The following is a 15,982-nucleotide window of genomic DNA, read 5'->3' as shown; positions in this document are numbered from 1 at the left end:
GAAAGCCGGATGTGACAAGCTGCTAATCGATTTGACAAAAAGGAAAAGGGTTCCTGGATGTGAAACTAAACTGTGAAAGAAGAAGTTTTTCCTTATTTTTGATTTTTATTGCACTTTATATAAGAGTTACTTCTGCTTTCTGATTCTTTATAGATCATGGCTGAGCTAAATAGTCAAGATAGAAATATTAGGCGCTGTAGGTACAAGAGTATTGGTTTGGCAGTTATGTGTGAAATAATGTTTATAGTGATGATTGTGGGAATGTCTGTTCATGATATGAAAAGAGCTACTATTACTTCTGAAACTACTACACTATAACGACTTTAGAGAGGTTTAAGCTAGATGAGAAATATTTGCATGACTATACAAATGCTCAAGGAGAGATTTCTTCTAATGGTTTCTATCGCTTGTTGAGTGAGTATGTTGAAATGATGGTTTGCGAAGAATTGTCCTGTGTGTACGCAAATTCCTTTGTCAGTAGAGGAAGGAGTTACATACCATAGTTTACCCTTAACCTATGAAATAAGCTGTAGCCTGCTACTAGCAAGGTTCTATAACCAAGAATACATACAGTATTTTTATTCCAACCACGATATTGTGTTTTCATATGTTCCTATTATTAGATACCTGAGTAAAATAGCTAGAGAGCATTATATAGTTCTAGTTAGAGGATTTTTTGAGCCTAAATAACATTTGGGACAGCCTATGCGTATCGTAACAATATAACATGCTTGCTTACACCTTTAAAAAAAAGCTTCACAGGACATACTGATGATAGGAGAAAAGCACTAAAAGAGAAATTAGAGAAGAGTTTAGAGAAGAGGACTTACAAGAATGATTATGCTTACACTGCTAGTAAAACGAAAGGGAAATTAGCATTAGATGCATTACACGTAGGAAAGCTTTGTATATATAAGCCAAAATCATGCACCAACACTTTATTTATGGGAACGAGTGAATGTAGGCATGTGTTTTTGTTTCAGAGTAAGTGGACTTTTATGGTAAATGGTCAGGACCCCACGATTCCTGGGATCTATTATATTTGTGGACTTAATGCATATTACCATCTTCCAAGAGAATGGTATGGGACATGTTATTTGGGGATAGTTTCCCCTAAAATGTATCAGATAGATGACTTAAAGAAGTTTCCGAAATTGGCAGAATTACATCATAAGCGACAGAGGAGGGAAACCTCTTCTGCAGTTGTGGGAGATGACTTTGGTGCAATGATTCATTCAGTAGGAGTCATTCTAAATTCGATCAAGATATGTGTAGGAAAGTACCATCTTGCCTGGCATGTTACCCCCATATTTCACTGCATATATGTTGTTTTAGTTGTATGTGTCACTGGGACCCTGCCAGCCAGGGCCCCAGTGCTCATAAGTGTGCCCTGTATGTGTTACCTGTGTTATGACTAACTGTCTCACTGAGGTTCTGCTAATCAGAACCTCAGTGGTTATGCTCTCTCATTTCTTTCAAATTGTCACTAACAGGCTAGTGACCAATTTTACCAATTTACATTGGCATACTGGAACACCCTTTTAATTCCCTAGTATATGGTACTGAGGTACCCAGGGTATTGGGGTTCCAGGAGATCCCTATGGGCTGCAGCATTTCTCTTGCCACCCATAGGGAGCTCTGACAATTCTTACAGAGGCCTGCCACTGCAGCCTCAGTGAAATAACGTCCACGTTATTTCACAGCCATTTTACACTGCACTTAAGTAACTTATAAGTCACCTATATGTCTAACCTTTACCTGGTAAAGGTTGGGTGCTAACTTACTTAGTGTGTGGGAACCCTGGCACTAGCCAAGGTGCCCCCACATGGTTCAGGGCCAATTCCCCGGACTTTGTGAGTGCGGGGACACCATTACACGCGTGCACTACATATAGGTCACTACCTATGTGTAGCTTCACAATGGTAACTCCGAATACGGCCATGTAACATGTCTAAGATCATGGAATTGCCCCCTCTATGCCATCCTGGCATTGTTGGCACAATCCCATGATCCCACGGGTCTGTAGCACAGACCCGGGTACTGCCAAACTGCCTTTTCAGGGGTTTCACTGCAGCTGCTGCCAACCCCTCAGACAGGTTTCTGCCCTCCTGGGGTCCAGCCAGGCTTGGCCCAGGAAGGCAGAAAAAAGGACTTCCTCAGAGAGAGGGTGTTACACCCTCTCCCTTTGGAAAATGGTATTAAAGCAGGGGAGGAGTAGCCTCTCCCAGCCTCTGGAAATGCTTTCATGGGCACACATGGTGCCCATTTCTGCATAAGCTAGTCTACACCGGTTCAGGGACCCCTCAGCTCTGCTCTGGCGCGAAACTGGACAAAGGAAAGGGGAGTGACCACTCCCCTAACCTGCACCTCCCCTGGGAGGTGCCCAGAGCTCCTCCAGTGTGCTCCAGACCTCTGCCATCTTGGAAACAGAGGTGCTGCTGGCACACTGGACTGCTCTGAGTGGCCAGGGCCAGCAGGTGACGTCGGAGACTCCTTCTGATAGGCTCCTTCAGGTGTTGCTAGCCTATCTTCTCTCCTAAGTAGCCAAACCCTCTTTTCTGGCTATTTAGGGTCTCTGCTTTGGGGATTTCGTTAGGTAACGAATGCAAGAGCTCATCAGAGTTCCTCTGCATCTCTCTCTTCACCTTCTGCCAAGGAATCGACTGCTGACCGCACTGGAAGCCTGCAAAACTGCAACAAAGTAGCGAAGACGACTACTGCAACTCTGTAACGCTGATCCTGCCGCCTTCTCGACTGCTTTCCTGGTGGTGCATGCTGTGGGGGTAGTCTGCCTCCTCTCTGCACTAGAAGCTCCGAAGAAATCTCCAGTGGGTCGACGGAATCGTCCCCCTGCAACCGCAGGCACCAAAGAACTGCATCACCGGTCCCCTGGGTCTCCTCTCAGCACGACGAGGGAGGTCCCTTGAATCCAGCAACTCTGTCCAAGTGACTCCCACAGTCTAGTGACTCTTCAGTCCAAGTTTGGTGGAGGTAAGTCCTTGCCTCCCCATGCCATACTGCATTGCTGGGAACCGCGTCTTTTGCAGCTACTCCGGCTCCTGTGCACTTTCCGAGGGAATCCTTTGTGCACAGTCAAGCTTGGATCCACGGCACTCTAACCTGCATTGCACGACCTCCTGAGTTGTTCTCCGGCGGCGTGGGACTCCTTTGTGGAACTTCGGGTGAGCATCATTTCACTCCTCTTCGTAGTGCCTGTTCTGGCACTTCTGCGGGTGCTGCTTGCTTCTGAGAGGGCTCCTTGTCTTGCTGGGCGCTCCCTCTGTCTCCTGACGCAATTGGCGATATCCTGGTCTCTCCTGGGCCACAGCAGCATCCAAAAACCCTAACCGCACGACTTGCAGCTAGCATGGCTTGTTTGCGGTCTTCCTTCAGGAAAACACTTCTGCACGACTCTCCACGGCGTGGGACATTCATCCTCCAAAGGGGAAGTTTCTAGCCCTTGTCGTTCCTGCAGAATCCTCAGCTTCTACTGCCTAGTAGCAGCTTCTTTGCACCCACAGCTGGCATTTCCTGGGCATCTGCCCACTCTCAACTTGGTCGTGACTTTTGGACTTGGTCCCCTTGTTCCACAGGTACCCTCGTCTGGAAATCCATCGTTGTTGCATTGCTGGTTTTGGTCTTTCCTGCAGAATTCCCCTATCACGACTTCTGTGCTCTTTGGGGAACTTTAGTGCACTGTGCACTCACTTTTCATGGTCTTGGGGTGTGCTATTTTTCTAACCCTCACTGTTTTGTTACAGTCCCAGCGACCCTCTACAAGGTCACATAGGTTTGGGGTACATTCGTGGTTCACATTCCACTTTTGGAGTATATGGTTTGTGTTGCCCCTATCCCTATGTGTCCCCATTGCATCCTATTGTAATTATACATTGTTTGAACTGTTTTCTAATACTATTCTGCATATTTTTGGTATTGTGTACATATATCTTGTGTATATTTGCTATCCTCATACTGAGGGTACTCACTGAGATACTTTTGGCATATTGTCATAAAAATAAAGTACCTTTATTTTTAGTATATCTGTGTATTGTGTTTTCTTATGATATTGTGCATATGACACTAGTGGTACTGTAGGAGCTTCACTCGTCTCCTAGTTCAGCCTAAGATGCTCTGCTAAGCTACCATTATCTATCAGCCTAAGCTGCTAGACACCCTATACACTAATAAGGGATACCTGGGTCTGGTGCAAGGTGTAAGTACCCCTTGGTACTCACTCACTACAAGCCAGTCCAACCTCCTACAATATGAAAGTTGTCTACTATTGTGGATAACATGCTGACAAATTTTACAGGGGCAATACTCCTGATAGATACTGAATTAGCTGCGGATAGAGCTATGACGCTTCAAAATAGGCTCGCTTTAGACATTCTTTTAGCGAAAAAACGGCGGAGTCTGTAAAATGATTAATGCAAGGCATTGTTGCTCATATATTCCAGATAATGGTAGGGAGATAAGAGATTTACTCACTAATCTGACTAACTCAAGTAAGGATTTGAAACAATTGAAGTAGCCAGGTTTTTGGGAAAAGGTTGGAAAAGGATTTGCTTCAGTGGGAAATTGGCGTAGTCAAATTTGGAATGGGGTATTATTAAAAATCATACGGGGAATAGTAATTGTGATTGCTTGCATATTAGGATTATGGGGTTCATGTAAATTATGTCAAAAGATAACATTGAAAAGATCAAAAAATAATCAGAGGAGGGAAGAACGAAACAGAGAAATAATTTATAGAGAAGATTTGAGAAGGAGTCAAAATACAGCAGAAACTGAATTTTGAAATGTTGTTAAAGAATGGTGTGATGGAGGGACTGTTGAAGCAGATATGCTAATTAGAAATTATTAATGAACGTTTACGTGTTTTAATTAACAAGAAAGCTAAACGTAGAAAAATGAATGTGCACATTTGAAAATGTACCCACGGGGAATGGCAGCCACTTATACGAACTTGTACTAAAATGATTAAAAGTGCGTGGAAATAATGAAAATGTATAATAATAATGTAGTAATGTGTCATATTAAGATGTATAACCTATGTTTGCATTATTTTGCAGAGTTAACTTAGCCGACGTTGTGGCCTAGTTTCCAGGCCTCACTCAGGAGCCGAATTAATAAATGCACAATGTAGAAGTTTCTGGTGCATTGAACTGACCGTGAACTGTTTGCTGTTTAATAAAATTTGCTTTGCTAGAGTTTTCTGGAATGTACCGATGAACAGGAGATGATGAAACTAAAAATGTTACAGTTTGGTGTAAACTTCAGATGTGAGGAGAGAATTGATGATGTCAGAAGACACGATTTGAGATTCTGTCATTGGGCTCATGCTCTTGAGAGCCTGATGCGTTGCTGATTGATTGATGACCTGAAGACGAAGACTGACTTTGTTGCTGATCCATTTCGTGGATAGGTAGCTATGACAATGTGACTGATTAACCTTTCTGCCTTTTCTTTCTAGGTACCAACTGCACTGTTTTTATAGGTTATCTACTAGCTAGATGTTTTCTAAATTCATGTTCTAAATTGTTTTCGCACGAAGTCCCACATGCTAAATGCTAATTTGGGTTAGGTAGGGTTTCTTGGGGGACGTTGACAGTGACAAATGATTGCCGAACTGATTGCTGAACTCTGATATTAATGTTGACATATTCATCTTTGTTGGCTTATGCTGAATCATTAGAGCATATGTTTTCTCAAGTTCTGATTAGATTATGTTATTGGTGGTCATTAATGAGTTAACTTTGAGCCAATTGAATAAAGCTTGATCTAACCTGATGACTTAGCATTGTAGCCAATAGGGAAATAAAATTGATAAAACATATAATAGAGTTGTAGTTATTCGCGAAATATTGATATATTGTCTCATGTTTAATAATTCTCTTAGTGGTTATTGATTGATTACATTGATAATTGATGTTCTCCGATTACGACATAGTTAGGATACTCCATGGGATCCAAAAGGTTCATCGGCCTATACGCGTCCCCTTGTAAGTTTACTTACTAAGGACCAGGCACGCTAGCAGGTCTGTTACCCAGTCACGTTCAGCAGACCACATCTGGTCCACCTTATCGAGCATCTCCCTTTGAAGAGCTCTTTTCATGCCAAACTGTGTAGACATACAGGTCCCCTGCATCACCACCTTAAATGCTTCAAATTTAATCTGTTTGTGGCAGTACCTTCATTCTCCGTAAAGTATCTGTCAATCTGTTTACCCACATGAGTGCAAAAGGCAGTATCTCCCAGGGCAGCAGGCTGGAGCTGCCAGGCGGGGATCACTGGGTGAGGTCTACCCCACTGAAAGGTCACCAGCAATGGGCAATGGTCAGACAATGTTTTGGCTTAATACTCCGCCCTCTTACAATTGCACATCAGTGTCCTGCTACCATATGTCAGATCTATTCTGGTGAGGAGTACTTGTATGGGAGAGTAATGCAAATATTCACAGATAAGTGGGATTAAGAAGTGCCAAATCTCAGTGACCTGCATATTAAGAGCCCATTGATGTAACTGTTGGGTATTAATGTGAGATTGTGTTCCTGAAGTCAGGGAGAGGACCTATCTAATGCAAGATCTGTGGCACAATTGAAGTCTCCACACCAAAACGATGGGGACAGCTGGGAATGGAGTGCAAGACAGCTGAAAATTTGAGGTTGGCCCACATACGGTGCATATAATACCACAAATGTGAGGGGTTCCCCATCTATTGTGTCTTCTGCAATAACATAGTGGCCCTCCAGATCCATTAATGTATGGTCTAGGATGAGAGGTACCCCAAGGGCTACCCAAATTAAAACCCTCCAGCACAAGCTGAATAAGTGGTGCCTAATACCATGCCGCACCAATGCTTACAAGACCTTGTGAGTTCCCCTGCAGTTAAATGGGTCTCCTGGGGAAATGCAAGCTGAACATTATGCCTCCTTAGGTATGAGTAGATGCTGTGATGTTACTATACTTGCCCATACCCCTCACACTCCAAGTCAATTTGGTATATTCCCTGGAATCCATATAAGTCATGTGTGAGGAACAGCTCCTGCTGCTATACACAGGTCAGGAAGCAGGTTCGCCAGCAGGGAGACCAAGCAATATGTCAAACAATTGAAAGAATAAAACGGTATTAACAAACCCCAACAAACCCCACATCCGACTGCAGTTAGTCACAACCACTTAGTGACCTTTAATGATCCAGCAACTACTACAAAGTCTATCTGTGATGGGGGGGGGGGGTGTGATCCAAGCAGTCACTAGCAAATCCCACAGTCCAGATGCCCACTGACATACCAGTATAGAAATCTATCCGTGCAGTGGAGTACTATCTACAAACTTCTAGCCTTTCCACCTCCCGCACCCATGAACCCCATGCAACAAAGCAGTCAAAATAAAGGAAAAAGAAACAACTATAATACTCAGTTAGACTGAAACAGGTCCACAGTCCTGGGGTTGATCTGCGGGCCATCCCTCAGCTCCTCTGGCAAAGCCATGGCCCTCCTGGCCAGACAGAGAGGAATGTTTCACTGCCTTCAGCACCTCCGCTCTGCCCAGTGCTGCCTGCGCCTTTGTAGGTCTGCCACAGATACCTCCGGTGTTCCTGGCAGAGTATTGCTGGCCCGCCGAGTCTCCATCATTTACAGATGAAGATGTGCTTTGGTGCTCCTCTCTCATTTCCAGCCAGGACCACGCAGCCTTGGGTGTTGTGAAGAACAGCGTCTCAGTGCCAGAAATAATTCGCAGTTTCACTCGAAATAACAAAGCATATTTAATGTCCAGGGTGCAAAGACGCTGTTTCATATCTTGAAATGCATCTAGTTGCCTGGGGACATCCATGGCGTAGTCCGGAAAGATGAAAACAGTACTATTGTTGACCTGCCAGGGGCCCTTGGCACATGCAATTGCAATATACTATCTCTGAAACTGAAGAGCCTCACCTCCACTGGTCACGGCGGTGCTCCCGGCACAGGGGGATGACCAAGCACCCTATGTGCCATCTCTACTGAAAAGAGCTTGGAGATCCTTCCTCCAGCACCTCCTCTGCCAGTCATGTCTCCAGACACAAGTCCATTCTCAAAGCCTTCCACCCCTTCAGGGAGGCCCACCACCCTGATTTTATTCCTGTCTCCCAAAAGTTCCACTTCCTTCCCTAGTGCCTCGATCTGTTGTTTTTGGTCTGTTACAGAAGGGCACATCGTGGCTAGTTCCTTTTTTTGTTCCGGCACTCTGTTATTTAACTTCTTGTGATCCTCTCTCAGGAACCGGACATCAACCATCAATTAATCCAGTTTGGGTTCTATGGTAGACTTAAAGCTACTGACAGCCACCAACAGTTCTCACATTTTTTTGGTGTGTTCCAGCAGGAGGAGGTCCACTGCCGTTTGCGACGGTTCCATAGAGGTGCACATGTGGACGCCATCCCCTCCTTTCCTAGTCTTTACTTTAGCCATTATGAGATAAAATGTGAAAAGTTGATGTTGCTGTGTCGCTGTGTAATTACAGGGAATATCAGGGTCAGGTCACAAGTAGTGTGCATATGGAAGCTGTCAACTAACAAAGAAGGTAGCCAGAGGAGACTTGCCCCTCACAGGGCAGTACTTGTTATGGGCTACGCTCTACCCAAGTAATGCCCCAAAAGCATAAGAGGCAGCAATATAATAGATCTGAGAGAGGTACCTGTGGGCTTGGAGCCAGCATGTGTCCTGTCAATACGTTTGTGCCCTCAGTATCTTGAGTAGAAAAAGTGGCAATTACACGGGGAGACTCCCAGGGACAGGGAAATACGCAGCAGATGGGAACTTTAAAGGTATCACCATGCAGGACAATGAGGAGCACTCCATTTGGCCAGACCCTATTCTCCTGATATACAGAATGTGAGCCTTTTTTCCACAGTCCAGTCATGTGTGCAGGGTGTCTGAGGGAGTGCAATTCCTATCTCATGCCTTGCATAGCAGGTACACCAGACCTCTACAGTGAGCATGCCTCATATTTGCAATCCTCAAGCACTGTCAGGTGCCCTCCTGCAGGTTCAGCTGGTCCGTCCTTGCAAAGGAGGGGGAAAGACCCAGTCGCCTTGGGCACATCCCAATCTTCTTCCTGTATGTTCAGGCTGGTAGCAAAGTGTCCCCATGTGGCCAGCCCTAGGAGAGAAATGAGTGCATCATGCCACTACTCACCTCCTCAGACTGCTGCACCCACATTGTTCAGCAACACTCGTTTAGGCTCCCGCGCACTGTAGAAGTGCCCTTACGGTTAACTGCTGCATCGCCTTTCTCCTCTGGCAGTCTGGTGGTGTACTCACGTGCCAGCTGCCGAGACCCAGCAGTCAGCGATCTTGGCCCACAAGTCACAGCCAGCAGTGCAGGCCACGACCGCTCCTTCACTAGTTGGGGTTGCTGGAGGTGTCAAGCGGTATCAAACAGTGTTGGGATGTATGCTCCCAGGTTCTGCTGACAGGGCACAGTTACCCGCACACCGTTACTGTGGCCTGTGAGGGAAATGAAGGTGGATAAACTATCTCAGCTGGTCAGAGCATGCGTTTAGGCGTCCATCCCGGCCGCCATCTTGGACATGTCCTCCCATGCTGGATGCTTTTAAAATGAGCTGGCATTGGTAAAGTCAAAAGTTGCAACTTGCTGTCTTAATAGTATAGAAAGCATTTCTTTCTATACTTGCAAGTACAGAAAACACCATTTCATATACTCAAAGATGGCTGACATGCTGCAGCACGCACTGTGACAATGCCACCAGGCAGCCAGATTGGATGCTTATAAACAATGTATTTTTACTTTCACAATTGTAGCCGCCTTGCGTCACCATGTTCCGTCACACAATGTGATGGCCATCTTGAAAGTATGAAAACATTGCTTTCCATACTTTCAAAATGGCCACTATGTTGTAACATCACATTCCATTACAAAACAATGGGGCATATTTACAAGCCCCTTGCACCACATTGAGTCACATTAGTGTAATTTGTTTTTACACTAATGTGGCATTAATATGGCCTTTTCTGCCTCACCATATTTACAAAGTGGTGCAAACATGCATTGCGCCAGTTTGTAACCCCCTGTGTCACATTATGCCAGCGCCTGGCATATAATATGCAAGGGGGACATACCCCAGTTAGGCAGGCCTTAAAATGATGCTCCCATTGTTTTCAATGGGCCTCCCTTTACTTTGCAGGATTAGCGCCAGAATTTTTGCCGCCAGTCCTGCAAAGCACCACAATAGCATCAACATTTTCTATTGCTATTGTCCTAACGACTGCCATGGTGTGCCGTATTCTAAATACGGCGCAACCATGGTGCCATTAGGTGGCGGTAAAGGCATGCAAGAAAAATGGCACATCGGGACCGATGCGCCACTTTCTTGTAAATATGCCCTAATGTTTTGTATAGCATTAACATAGTCGGTCACCACGGCTGGCTTTGCCGGTGCCAGCACATTTTAAAAATGCCAACATTGACAAAGCCAGAAGGATGTAAGACTAATTGGCTTCTTCTTGCATCCAGTGTGATATAATGGCCCCAGACTATACGTAGCTATTTACCTCTAAGAGTCATGGTGTCCTGCTTTTGCATAACATAGTTGTGGTTTTACTTAACTGTCGACTTCCCATCTACTTTCACAAAAACCTATAGTAATTGCTGTCCCCCGAAGATTTTCTTATTGTACAAAAATTTTGATTAGTTCGACCTTTGAACGTAAATAGATAAAGTTGATCTGATTTTGGCTTACTTATTAGTTATTGCTTTGACTCCTGTATTCATGTCTTATAGAACGGTTGCAAACAGGTGGTGACGGGCAAGCAACACTTTGTGGGGGACCGGCGAAATCCCATGAAAAAGGTAAGCTTAATCATGCCATCTTTGCTGACTGACTGATGCTTGCCATTGTAAACTACTGTGTGTCATCAGTCCCAAAACCCTGTGACCAAAAGTCTAGTCTCAAAGGCCTGTCCTCAAAGTTACTGTATTGTAGATTTATATTGTGCCTACTACCCCTGGCAAGTCAATAAAACACAAGGTGTGTCCCAAAAAATCTACTTCTGAAAGAAGTGCCCACCAAAGACAGTTAAATGAGTTCCAAAGAAAAGTCCCAAAGCCCAGTTTTCAGAGGCCTGTGAGCAAAGACTTGTCACCAAATCCTTGTCCCCAAAGACCTTTGACCCCATGGCTAATCTCTAAACGCCAGAATTCAGAGGCCTATCTCCAAAAAGCCAGTTTCCAAAGGCTATTGACTTAAAGAGAGCATAAAACTTCAGACCATAGGGGCTGTGTACCAGGGCCAGTTTCCAGATGTCAGTCCTCAGTGGCCTGGTATCAACAGCAGTGTCCAGTGATCAGCACCCGATTGACTGCATGCCACGGATAGAGGACCTGCTGTTGCATTCGTTATGGGATTTTGTCAATTTTATTTCTTTTATTCATCCCTAATTTGCAACATTTGTTCCTTTCCTTGTATGACTTTGGGATCTGCTAGGTGACCTGTGGCTCCTTTGGATATGTATATTTCAGTTTTCCCGTGTAGTTTGTTCCTTGTGTATATGGGGGGTGGAAATTACCATTCGTATTTCCATATTGCCTTTTTATTTACATTTCTGCCTGTTTTTTCTCCCCGCAGGCCAGGTATTAGCATATGTATTTTATTTAGCATCAGAAAATACAGTAGCTAGATGTATTTACTATACACTAAGGCTCTGAAACTCATCTCTACCGAGATTCAGCAACCTTACCTACAATTCTAGAGAGAACTGAAGATATATATGTTCAAGCAACACCTCATTCATGTGTAACCACCCGAAACAGCAGCCAATCATTCAAGAGACCCCCAACCTCTAAGCCTGGTTTTCTTCTCTGTAATTACACAAGATGTATGGCCTTGAGGAGACCCCATCTACTCACTAGGCACTTGATGTACCCCATGGTTATACAATTCCTCTATCACCGCTCAAGCTATACCTTCAGGTAGTTTCCTCTCTTGCACTCCCCTAAAGTAACCTACAGCTCTTCTTTGCTTTGAAGCTAGGGTTCCACTTGTTGAAATATCCTTACAAGTTTCAAGGAACAGTAGGGCAAAGCCCAGAGGCCTGTGACCTAGCTGCTGTCTAGACCAGTCCTGAGGGCCAAATCCAGTGCTTAATTTGTAAATAAAAACGTGCCTGTGCCCAAAGTTCTCCTTTGAAACACCAGGCTGTTGCAATTATATGTGCAAGCATTGAATCCTAAAGCCATCTCAGGCCTCTTTAATCCATTTATAGCCACTCCCTGCCCCTTCAGCTCTCTCTTGCAGCTTTCTGCTTTCTCCCTTTGCACGCTTATCCAATCTTCTCTTCCTCCTGTCTTTCCCATATATGTTGTTTGCTCACAGTAAGTGCTTAATGCAGAAAACTTAGGGGCTGATTATGAGTTTGGTGGAAGGAAACATCTGTCCACATACTCCTGATGGGGAATCTGTGCAGTGCTGGCGACCTCTCTGCCGGCCCCATTACAGCTTTCCCACTGGGCTAACAGGAGTTAACCAAGGTTTACACTAGTCAGTCAGCCCAGTGGGAAAGGTGCAGTAGCATTGTCGCTGGCTCAAAGTAGAGCCAGCAGCAATGCTGCCACACGCAGGGGGCACCAGCACCCTCGAAATGCACACTCTCTGCATAGCAGGGCATGGGCAGTGCAGGGGCTCCCCCTTGGGCCCCGTGCACTTGTTGTCCGTCAGCCTTTTCAAGGCCGTTAGACAGCCATGAAAAGACTGGCAGAGAACAAGGTTGTAATCATCATGGCGGCACTGAGTTCAGCTCCGACCTGGCCGATTATAATCAGGACCACCATCAGCCCGTAGGGATTGCTGATCCTGGCGGGGATGGGGGAGGTTGGCGGGTCAGCCCACCAACCTCGTACTGTGGTGGTCGAACCGCCACAGCCGAGGCATCCGACCACCACCACGAGGCTGCCGGTTTTCACAACACCAGTCTCATAATAAGTCCCTAAGTGCTGGCCCTCAAAAATAAGGGCTGGTGCTCCGTACCGGAAACCATCAGCTCAAATTAAGCACTGGCCAGAGCCCATGGACTCTGTTTCCATCAACTGTACAGTAAAAACAAGCATTTGCAATGCAATGGGTCTCGCGTTTGCTCACAACAGAGCTATTAGCATTGTAAATTCCTAACTGGACTTTTCTTGCCAAATAAATTGAAATTGAAAAGTAAAACAGTTGACATGCGCGAGCCGATTCAAAGCGCAACGGCCGCCATGAGCACGAAAGAGGGACACAAAAGGAAAAAGAAGTTCGCTCGCAGTCAAATGTATTGACAAAAGTGCAAAATCCATGTAACAGGGTCGATGGCCAAGGCGGTAACAAAATTGCCCCAAGAGGGACAAACGTAAAGCATTTACCAATGATAACAAAGGATTTTTGAAAGGCAAGCCCATGAACGAGTGACAGTGATGGGCGTGCGGTGGGTGCAGTTAAAAGCCCAGAGCTAGATTACAACAAATCAGAGTGCTTGCGTGCTCGACCTAACAAGGGTAGGCCAACTTGTAAAAACTGATCTGCTAAATGTTGTGTAAATTTGAGAAAACTATGTGAAATTTGCAAAATATATTCTCTGATATCTTACGTGAACTTTGAGTGCAAGGCATACCTTTGCATTCAGAAGTCACACAAGGTGCATGCCTGAGACAATTTCCGGGAGAAAATGTCCTTTGGTTGTGGTTTTACCGTTTCCCTAGGACATTTTATGCTCCAACTTGTTTCCCATGGGCAAAAAATATGTGAAATTTTGCACAGCTGACAAATTTCATAAAATTTTCTAGGATCATTTTTTTTGTCCAGTCCTAATAAAATGTCGTGAATAGTGTGTGCATGTGCAAAAATTGGTTAGACATGCAACACGAGGGTGGCTCTCTGCCAGCGACGGCCGCCGCAAATATCAAGGGGGAGGGGGTAAATAATAAAAAAAAAAAATTAAAAAGACTTACCGTTTCCACCACCATCTCCTGCCACCTCGCTCGTCCTTCCTTCTCTGTTCTGGTGTCTCAGCATTTACTGGAACACCAGAAGAAGCTCCTCATCAATCCTGGCGCTGGTTTCGTGCTCGAGCTAACATGAAAGCAGCACCAGGATTGGTCTGAGCAGCTCAGACTGCCGCTCACTGACAACACTGGAGTCTGTACAGTTTATCCAGCCCGGCTGTGTATATAGTTGGGCTGGAGAAACCTAAGTGCACATGTGTGTTTGGCTGGCCTGAGACAGCCGGCCAAACACACATGCACACTTAGTTCACTCTCTCCTCGTTCCCCCTCCCATCTCCCGAGGCACAGACCCACCCTCCCTTCACATGCTGGCTGAACCAGCAGCAGAAAAATAAAACGATATTGAAAGACCGTTTTATTTTACTGCTGCTGGTTCTTAGTCAGGGGGGCAATGCCCCTCCGCCAGTGCAAAGGAGCCGCCCCTAATATTCTGTATAAAAGTCGGGCCGTTACAAAGTCTAAACGCTATTCATCGCAAGGCACCAATTTTCATAATCTGTTCACAAATTGAAATGTTCTCGTTTACGTACATTTACCTTGTGTCTATCCACAGACCAGTTTACGTAAGTTTTACGTAAATCGCATGGTGAAGTCTGCTAGCGCAGCACACATGGCGGGGATGATTTTACAGTCCCCTCAAGACATTTCTGAGCCGCCTCCCGCGAGAGAAAGCATCACACTCATCAGGAAATTATTCGAGCTACGGGTAGTTTAGTAATCTGGATCTATGCCAATTTATGCTAATGTAATACAGATCACACACAAGTTTAGTCCCTAGCCTGTTTTTTTTATTTATTTGTGTACTTTTTCTCATACCCCCTTGGTATTTTTTTACCACTTCAGCTGATTTCCACTTCTGCTGTCCTTTCGATTTGTAATTATTGTCTATCTGCACACGCTACTCCTTTCAGTTATCTCTGCTCCTTTTCAGTATTGCCATCGGCCTCACTTTTGTACTCTGGTCTACAAGTGCATTCTTCGCCTCATTTCTCTGCACCTCTCTGCCTTCATTTGAGAATGGAATCTTATCGCTTGTTTTATTTCCTTTTGTTGTCTCTATAGAGAAAATATAATGATCCTTGACAAAGAAAAGCCTTCTACTACACCGCCACCAATTTCGGGGGTTCCCGTCACTCTTTCCCCTCTGGAAAGGGAATTAGTCCGTCCCTTAACTGGAGTAAGTGTCTGACCATTTTCAGGGTTGGTAGACTGTGCATAGTCTTCAAGGGCATGTACCCCATAGACCACTCGGTTTACAGAAGAGAGGGTGCTCATGAACGAATTAAGCACGTAGGTGAGACCAGTGAAAATTTAGTCCCAGGGTGGGATCTGCTGGGAAATTCAGGCAAGTAGTACCTATTCTTAAGCAGCATGGGCATGGGTGGCAGAGGTAGTCAAGGAGCGGAGGTAGAGGAAGAATGGAGATGCAAGGACTGGAAATGGGATTGTTGAAGTAGCTAGAGAGCAGGGCAGGCGCCACAGAGACACAACATCACAGAGGCAGGCTAGTTACTTACTTTAGAGCCGAGGACAGGAAGGGAGGACCGCTAGGTCAGGCAGGATGCCAAGAAGTGAGAAAGACAGAACTGAGCCTGCTGGAAAGATGGAAAGGAACACGTGGTGGAAAGTAGGGGCAGAGAACCACAGGTGATGGCCATAATTGGGAGAGGAGTCTGTAAACACCTCTTTTTAACAAGATGGAAATATCCATTGCTTAAATCAATGTAAGGAAACAGCAGAGCTTACGTTTTTAATCTCATGAGACTAATTGGGTTAAGTTTCTATTGCTGGTCTGGGAACGTTCATATGTGTAGCACTTGTTTTCTGTGCCCAAAAATTCAGACTATGGCCCAGATTTAAGAAAAGTGGTGCTTCACATTGCGAAGCGCCAATTTTCTTGCACCTCCCACCATGTGTGCACCGTATTTAAGGTACAGCACACCATGGCGGT

At 45.1% G+C, this 15,982-nt stretch overlaps 1 long non-coding RNA gene across 1 annotated transcript in view; it reads left to right on the top strand.

The window, feature by feature from the left end:
* Positions 1-15,982, top strand: part of LOC138286755 (uncharacterized) — a 426,734-nt gene that overhangs the window by 133,131 nt on the left and 277,621 nt on the right. The window contains exon 2 of the long non-coding RNA XR_011202051.1: positions 10,783-10,851. This is a non-coding gene — a long non-coding RNA (uncharacterized lncRNA). The remainder of the gene's footprint in view (positions 1-10,782; positions 10,852-15,982) is intronic.

This window comes from Pleurodeles waltl, chromosome 3_2, assembly GCF_031143425.1.
Source record: "Pleurodeles waltl isolate 20211129_DDA chromosome 3_2, aPleWal1.hap1.20221129, whole genome shotgun sequence".
Classification (NCBI taxonomy): Eukaryota; Metazoa; Chordata; class Amphibia; order Caudata; family Salamandridae; genus Pleurodeles; species Pleurodeles waltl.
Note: the sequence above shows the minus strand (reverse complement) of the source record. Positions and strands in the feature narration are given on the sequence as shown.